This window comes from Nicotiana tomentosiformis, chromosome 12 (assembly GCF_000390325.3).
Source record: "Nicotiana tomentosiformis chromosome 12, ASM39032v3, whole genome shotgun sequence".
NCBI classification, from domain to species: Eukaryota; Viridiplantae; Streptophyta; class Magnoliopsida; order Solanales; family Solanaceae; genus Nicotiana; species Nicotiana tomentosiformis.
In genome coordinates this window covers 27,796,766-27,806,585 of record NC_090823.1, presented here as the reverse complement: position 1 = coordinate 27,806,585, position 9,820 = coordinate 27,796,766, and positions in this window count along the sequence as shown.

Genomic DNA, 9,820 nt, shown 5'->3' with positions numbered 1-9,820 from the left:
AACCCATAAAATCGGAAGTTAACCATTTTTACTAATTTTTAATTTTGAGTCTCGGATTTAGGCGATTCCAAAGGGTTTTTTCACGAATTTGAATTGGGTAAGTGTTCTATGACCAAAAGTGATTATATTTCATAAATCCATGTCGATATTCATAAATCATTTCTGATTTAGATGGAAGAAATTGGAAATTTTGTAAAAACCTTTCAAAGAAGAAAATTTAAGATTTGAAGGTCCATTTGACATCGAAATTTGATAATTTTTGTATGGTTGGACTCGCATCGGAACGGGTGTTCGGATTTCATAAACCTTTCTGAGATTCGAGACGTGGCCCCCACTATTGATGTTTGAGATGAATTTTGGATTTTAATTCGGAAAATTAGTAAATTCATATGGAATTAATTCCTATGATTTGCATTGATTATATTGAATTGTTAATGACTAGATTTTAGGATTTCAGACTCAAATTTGCGAGGCAAAGGTCTATTGGAATCTTGAGTTGGTTTCAAAGTGAGGTAAGTATCGCGGTTAACCTTGAGAGAGTAGGATTTTATTTGTTTATTTGCTACGTGATTTAATGTACGGGTACAATGTATATGTGAGGTGAAAAGTACTTATGTGTAGTGGTTGAGTCAAAGCATGCTGGAGGAATTTAATTCAATTTGAATAATTGTTTATTTAATTAAGATATTCCTGTTTAAGTTTATTATTGATTATTGATCGTTATTCGTGGAATTTTTATTGATTTACGTTGAATATGGTGAGAAAGAGCGTAAAAGCACGAAGGGTGATGTCGTGCCATTTTTTTTATTTATACTATCATTGTCATGGTGAGAAAGAGTGTAAAAGAACGAAGGATGTTGTCGTGTCATTTTTGTCAAGACCCAATTTCACCTATAGGTCGTGATGGCACCCAACACTACAGTTAGGCAAGCCAACTTAATAATTTAAGCATATATTGACAAAATTAAAATCAAGAAAAATAATAAAATACCAAATTCTACCAATGTGTGTGCCAAGACCTGGTGTCATAAGTGTATGAGCATCTAGTAGGTTATACAAAACCTCAAATACTGTCTGAAATACAAATACACAGAATGAAAAATACAAGGAGAGACACTAGTAGCTGCAGAACGGCTCAGAAAGGTAGCTCACCACTATGCCCCTGGATAATGTGGGTGTAAGACGATAGATCCCCCACTAGTACTTGCCTCAAGTCCTGCACAAAAAATACAGCAAGTGTAGTATGAGTACGTAAACAACGTGTACCCAGTAAGTATCAAGCCTAATCACAAAGTGGTAGAGACGAGATGGCCGACTTTGACACTCACCATGGGTCAATAATAATAATAACTGAAATACAACTAGAATATCTAAATCATCATGATTCATAGAATTTACGATAATTTATTTAACCAGCGGAAATAATCATATTCCTTCAAATGCAACAATTCTCAATATATTAATTAAATTCCTTCAATTCAAATAATTTCCAATTTATCAATTAATCTCATTTACAGGAATAACAATTAATTTCTCAACAAACAAGAATAATAATTCATTAAATTCCAAGGATTCTCAAATTTATCAATTAGTTTCGCAAGCTGAAATAAGCTATTAAGGTATCGTGTGAATTTTATTATTAAGCACGATTTCTACCGAGGATGTACGGCCCGATCCAGAGTGTCATGTACACTGCCGAGAGACGTGCGGCACGATCCATAGATGTATCTAACCTGCCGAAGCGTTCGGCCCGCTCCACAAGAAAGGAGGACATTTTCTTATGTACCTCCGGAAGGAGAGTATATTTATTATAAGATAAATTCAGGAGGAAGAACAATTTCTTTTAACAATTAATTAATTTAAACAGAAAATCAAGCATATGAGATTTCCATCCTTTAATATCTTTATCTAACAATTCACAATATATTCATATATATCAATTAATATTAATTAAATAAAGAATACAATTTACACAAGTAATTCATGCTTTGAGTCCTAAACTACCACGACTTTCGCATTAATAGTAGCTACGCACATACTCTCATCACCTCGTGCGTACGTAGCCCCCGCAATTAGCAACAGTTATTCAATTTAATCCCTATGGGGTAATTTTTCCCTCACAAGATTAGACAAGAGACTTACCTCGTCTCAAAGTCTAATTTCCGATTACCACGTCACGTTGAATTCTCGATTCGACGCCGAAAAATCCGAAACTATCCAAATGTTATACAAAATAATTAATATATGCTAAATGATTCGAAGTTTATCTAAAAATAAATTACCCTATCCAAAATGGTAAAATTCCAAAAATTCACCCCAAGCCCACGTGCCCGGATTTCGGAAATAGTCGGATGAAAACATTACCCATAATCTCAAGAACTTAAATATATAATTTCTACCCAATTTCATGACTATTTTCGTGGTTAAAATCTCATTTTTATAAAAATCTAGGTTTTTCATCTAAATCTTTGATTTCTAAGATTTACTAGTTATAATCTACCTATAATCTATGTATTTAACTCAAGGGGTGTGAAATTAACTTACCTTTCAATTGCTAGTTGAGACCCCCTTCTCAAAAGCTCTTGAAATCGCTCGGAAATGGAGAAACAAAACGGGCTCAAAATGTCTTAGCCCCGATTTTTAACCATTCTGCCCAACAGTGATTTTTGCACATGCGAAAGAGATACCGCACCTGCGGAAAAGCCTCGCAGTTGCGAATTTTCCCTCGCCTGCCAAGCCTCGCATCTGCGAAAAATGCTCGCACCTGCGCGTTCGCAGGTGCGCCCGAGATTCCGCACCTGTGATGGCAGACCTCCCCTTCCCTTTTTCGCTTCTGCGCATAAACCTCGCATCTGCGAGAGTTGCACCTGCGGCTCTCCAAGCGCAGGTTCGAACGTACCAGAAGCAGAAGGCTTCAGCTCTTCTTCAAAATTCCAAAATTGATTTGAGCCTCGTCCGGTTAACACTCGGGACCCCCGGACCCCGCCCAAACATACCAACAGGTTTGAAATCATAAAACGAACTTGCTCGAACTCTCGGAATGCGTAAAACAACATCAAATCTAAGAATCATACCCTAAACCAAATTGATTCAACCTTAAGAATTTCAAGTTCTTCAATTTACTTCCAATGCGCCGAAATATACTTAAACTACTCGGAATGACACAAAATTTTGTGTGCAAGTCTTAAATCACTATACGGAACTATTCCCAAACACGGAATTCCAAACGAACTTCAATTACTCAAAAACCTACCCCAAACCAAATTTAAATAATTTTAAACCTTCAAATAGTTGATTTTTACTATTAAGCATCAAAACTCTCCCGGGTTGTCCAAAATCATCATACGAACCTATTGGAACCGTCAAATCCTGATTCCGGGGTCGTTTCCTCAACATGTTGACCGAAGTCAAACTTGGCCATTTAAAGCTAACTTAAGGAACCAAGTGTTCCGATTTCAACCCACACACTTCCAAATCCCGAACCAACCATCCCCACGAGTCATAAATTAATAAAAGCATGTACGGGGAGTTTTATTTTAGGGAACGGGTTTCTAAAATTTAAAATGACCGGTTGGGTCATTACAATTTTTGAGTGTAAAAGCACAAAGGATGATGTCGTGCCATTTTCAGAGAGTGTAAAAGCACGAAGGGTGATGTCGTGTCAAAAGAGAGTTAAAGTATGAAGGGTGATGTTGTTCCAATTATTATTATTATTATTATTATTATTATTATTATTATTATTATTATTTATCAAATTATGCGAGGAATGAGATTAAAAGCACGGAGGGTGGTGCCGTGCCATTTTCATATTATCAGTTGCTCATTTTATTGTTGACGAATTAATTGGCTACTACGTGGCACTTCTACTGCTGAAATTTCCATATCATTCCCCTTCACATGTTCCTTCCCAAATTTATTATTTGTTATTTATTGTGTTATTGTTGCTTCGTATTTGTATATACTTGTACAGGTTATTTACGTACGTGTCTTGCCATAGCCTCGTCACTACTTCGTTGAGGTTAGGATCGACACTTACGGAGTATATGGGGTCGGTTGTACTCATACTACACTCTGCACTTCTTGTGCAGATTTTGGAGTTGGTCCCAGCGGCGTACCATAGACTTGCTCGGATTTAGCTACCCAGAGAAGACTTGAGGTATAACTGCACAACGTCCGCAGTTCTAAAGTCCCCTTCTATCTTATCTTATTGTGTATTATCTTTCAAACAGCTTGAATTTTATTCATACCTTTATTTGTATTATCCTAGTAGCTCATGCACTTGTTACACTAGATTCGGGGATGTATTTTGATGATTCGGTTGTTGTGGTCTTCCGCACTTTATTTCAATAATTAACTTCTGCTTAAATTGATTTGTTTAAAAATAGTTAAGATTTTTCTAACGTTGGCTTGCCTAGCAAGTGAAATGTTAGGCGCCATCATGGTCCCGAAGGTGGGAATTTCGGGTCATGACAAACATCTCTCACAAAGGCCAAATATGAAAAACACCCCTTACCAACCATACGTTGGGCATTCAAATAAGAAATTGCCCTGCTGGGAATATTATCGAAAGAACCTCTCCATTCAACCTTCGGCAACCCCGGCATCGCAAATTTCACGGTTTTTGTGTGACAGTCCAGAATAACATGACATTGAGACAACCAATCCATACCCAGGATTACATCAAAATCAACCATACTGAGAAATAAGAGATCAACTCTAGTTTCCAGTCCCCCAATAGTTACCACACACGATCGATATATCCATAATAATAATATTGCCCACCAGCGTAGATACACGAACAAGTAAAACTAAGGACTCACATGGCATATCCAGATAATGAGTAAAATACGATGATACATACGAATAAGTGGAACTAGGGTCAAATAATACAGAAGCATCCCTAAGACACACTGAGACAATTCCTGTGATCACTGCATCTGAAGCAATAACATCTAGTCTTGCAGGAAAAGCATAGAATCGGGTCTGACCACCACCTGATCGGCCTCCACCTCTTGGGAGACCCCTAGCTGACTTAGCCCCACCCCGAGCTGGCAGGGCAGGTGATGGAGCTACTGGTGCAAAAGTAATAACATGACTCATCTACTAAACTAGACCTCACGTAAGGAGGGGACAATATCTCTTTATGTGGCCCAAGTCTCTACACTCAAAGCAACCCTTCTCTGAAAAGGCTGGTATGTTCTGAGGCGGACCTCCAGAACTATAATAACTACCAGAAGAACCTGGTACAGATGATCCCTGAACTGAAGGAGAACAGGGCGTACTCTGGGCTGGAAGTGCACTGAGAGATGACTGATCCTGATGAGAACTGTATGAACCATAGCTGGATGATGCACCATAGTGAACTGGACGACCCGTTTGAGCGTGTTTGTAAGGACGACTCCTGTTGTGGTAGGACTACCCTCCAGAAGGTACCCCGTCAGAACCGCTCGAACCTCGAGGCCTCTTGGCCTCCCTCTCACCACGCTCCTTGCTACGGTCAACCTCTATCTGCCGAGCAATGTCAACCACCTCGTCAAAAGTGGCAACAGATACCTTCTCCCTAGTCATAAGTAACCACAGCTAATATGTGAGGCCATCAATGAACCTCCTAATCCTCTCCCTCTTAGTGGGAACCAACCAAACTGCATGACGATCCAACTCATAAAATCTCATCTCGTACTGTGTCACAGATATGCCATCCTGACGTAACTGCTCAAACTATCTGCGCTGCTCCTATCTGCGAGACTGTGCCACAAACTTCTCCAAAAAGAGAACCGAGAACTCCTGCCATGTAAGTGGTGCTGCACCGATCGGCTTGCACCTCTCATAAGCCTCCAACCATCTGAAGGCAGCCCCAAAAAACTAAAAAGTAGTGAACGAGACCTTACTGGTCTCTAGAATACCCGCTGTCTGAAGCATCCGCTGGCACTTATCCAGAAAACCCTGAGCATCATCTAACTCAGCACCGCTAAATGATGGAGGTCGAAGGCTCCCAAATCTCTCAAGTTTCCTTTGCTCATCATCTGCCATATCGGGGATTACCGGGGCCTGAGCAGCTGCAACTGGCTAGACTGGTAGTGCATACGGTATCTGAAGTGCATGCACTACCTAATCTGGTGTACGGGCAATAGGGGTATGAGTACCTCCCCTGGCCTGAGAAGTGGCAGGTGCGGCCTGAGCTGAAACCACCTGAGCAAGGACAGTGCAAACTGTCGATATTTGGGCCAGAGCCTCCTAAAGGTCTGGAATCACAATGGGCACAGCTGGTGCCTTAGCTGGTCTTGTTGGCTCAGCTATATCTAGAATATTCTCCTGAGCTGGAGTAACTGGTGCGACAGAAATTTAGTTTCCGGAATCAACAAATTCGCGTGACAGAATATAAGAAGGTGAATTGTTTTCCTAAGGGTTCGGCAACCGCTCGAAGATAAGTACAGACGCCTTTGTACCGATCCGCAAGACTCTACTAAACCTGCTCATGACTCGTGAGACCTATGTAACCTAGGCTCTGATACCAACTTGTCACGACACAAAATTTTACCTTTCGTGATGGCGCCTATCATGATATTAGGAAAGCCGACAATCTCAATAAACCACCATATCTTTTAAGTTTGAAAACATAATATTTTAATTCATCGGAAGAAATCTCACAAATACATATATAAATACTACTAAAATCCGGTGTCACTGAGTACAAGAGCATCTAAATGAATACAAAGTCTGACTGATAAAATCACTGCCTCAAATATAGAACAATACAATAACTAGAAAGTAAGGAAGACAAAGTCTGCGGACGCCAAGCAACTACCTTGATAGTCTCCAACAGAACAAACTTCGAAATCTAGTAACCGTCGTATCCAGGAGCACCTGTATCTGCACACGAGGTGCAGAGTGTAGTATGAGGACAACCAATTCAATAAGTAACAAGGCTAACCTTTGGGCTGAAAGTAGTGACGAGCTCAGCAAGTACAGTCCAGTATAGAAATAACACTACAGAAATGTAGGCATGCTTCCAAGTTCAACAGTTACTCTCAATACAAATAAAATAGATCAATTATGAACAATATGAGGAATATGACATCTCTATATCTACATGCCAATGTACATACTGTATGTGATGCGCCTTAGTGAATATCAATGATTCGGACAAGATCCATGTCTAGGTAAAATTCATCCCTCAATAAAAATGCTTCAGGCAAGATCCATGCCCAGGGAAGATCTATCCCTCAATATATATCTATGGCAAGATCCATGGCCAGGGAAGATCCATCCCCCATATATATATCAACTACTCTCACTGTGGGGGTGCAGAGGCCGGAGGGGCTCCTTCAACCCAAGTGCTATATAGCCAAATCCAGGCATAAATAAATAAACATAACTATCACTCATAATTTCCAATCTCTCGGATTCTCAATAACATGAAGAATCAACCCGACTTAATGATATGAAGTATCAATGAATGACAGCAGAAACTAAGATATGATATGCAAGTAATAGATGTGACTGAGTACAAAAATTATAATTTAAACAATAATTCAACCACAATACAACCCATGTGGGTCCCAAAATATATCGGTGTGTAGCCTAAGCATCATCTTTAATATTAGTCTCAGCTCAAATTATCTAACACGTGGAGGAAATGCGGATAATATCATTTATTTAATTATGCAACTCCATGGAATCAATTTAAGTCACAAATTCCATGATGCACGCCCACACGCCCGTCACCTACAATGTGCGTCATCTCCAAATAATTCATTCAACACAAAATTCAAGGATTTATACCCTCGAAACCAAGTTTAGAAGTGTTACTTACCTAAAAACGCGTAATTTCTTACTCCGCTATTCCCTTGCCTCGTGAATTAGTCTCCAAACGTCCCGAATCTAGCCACAAGAAGTACAGTAGAATCAATATAAGCTATAAGAATAAATTCCACAAGAAAATATGAAATTATAGCCAAAAAGTCCGAAATCGGCTCAAACCCGGTCCCCGGGCCCACGTCTCGAAATCAGACAAAAGTCATAAAACCCAAAAGCTCATTCACTCACGAGTCTAACTATACCAAATTTACTCAAATCCAATAACAAAATCCCCTTCAAAACCTCAAAATTCTAGTCCAGGAACTCTTCCTCATTTTTCCCAAATTTTCATCTCAACACACTAATTAAATGATGAAAACAATGATATATTCGTATATATCAACCAAATACAAGTTAGAATCACTTAACCCGATATTTTTCTTGAAAATATCTCAAAAATCGCCTCTCCCCAAGCTCCAATTTGGAAAAAATGGAAAATGGGACGAAGCCCCCATTTTATAGCTTAAAGTTTATGTTCAGGCGCTACCCTCGTTTTCTGCCCTCGTTTTTTTCCCCCGATTTCTGCCCTCATTTTCTACCCTCGTTTTCTACCCCCGTTTTCCATCAGAAAAATTCCAACAGCTGTTTAAGTCCAAAATTTGATCCGTTAACCATCTGAAACTCACTCGAGGCCCTCGGGACCTCAACCAAATACACCAACAAATCCTAAAACATCATACGAACTTAGTCGAAACCTCAAATCACATAAAACAACGCTAAAACCACGAATCATACCCCAATTCAAGCTTAAGGAACTTAAGAATTTCCAACTTCTACATTCGATACCGAAACCTATCAAATCAAGTCCGATTGATCTCAAATTTTGCACACAAGTCATAAATAATATAATGAGGCTATGAAAAGTTTCAGAAATGAATTCCGACCCCGATATCAAAAAGTCAACTCCCCGGTCAAACTTTTCAAAAATTCATCTTTCGTCATTTCAAGCCAAATTCCACTACGGACTTCAAAAACTTTTCCGAACACGCTCCTATATTTCCTTATTATTCCAGTTAAAATGAGTTGCATGATTATATAGTCACACAAATATTATATCACATTTAATATCACAAATTTACATGTCTTTCTTTTATTTTCTTAGTATATCTTATTTTTATTTTAATAAACCAAACGTAATAATTCTGTTATTATTTAATTCTCATATTGTAGTTTCAGTATAACTAGTTGCTTCAGATTTTATAATTAGAAAAAATATTTAAATAGAAGAACGGAAAAAGAATGGTATCAGTGTTATGTGACGGGAGAGAAGAAAAGAGGAGAAGAGAAAATGGGGCTTTGTGTGGCTAGGGTGGATTATAGGATATTTTAAAGGAAAAGAATTGTTTACACATGATTCATTAAATTTTGGGTCAGTTTTAAGATTTCAAATTTGGGAATTTAATTTATGCTATATATGTAAATAAATTTGCTATTTATGAAATAAAACAAAAGTGATGTTGGTTATATAAATATTTTCTTGCTAATTGCTCTACAATATAAAAATCCCTACATGGAGGCCCATTTCCCCGAAGGTCAAATGGTTTTGTGGGTCATTACAAACTTTTTTTTAGTTTTATGACTCATTTCTTTTTTTATACATGAGAGATTTTATTTTACACATAAGGGATCTATCTTTTACGTATAAGAGATCTAGAAGATACACTTTCTTAATTTCATCATTGTAAAAAGCCATGAAGGCCCATTTCCTTGAAGCAATGCCATTAATTCCTACATTATATTGTGTTGGTACACTTTTGTCGCACTCCAAAATCCATACTCCGGTAACCGGCATGGGGAAAATCTATTCGCACAACCAATCCCACATGATGAAATTCGACAATATATATATATATATATATATATATATATATATATATATATATATATATATATATATATATAACTAAAAGAAAAGAAAAAAGTCTCCGCATTAATCCAAGTGGCAGTCTCACAATAGGCGACT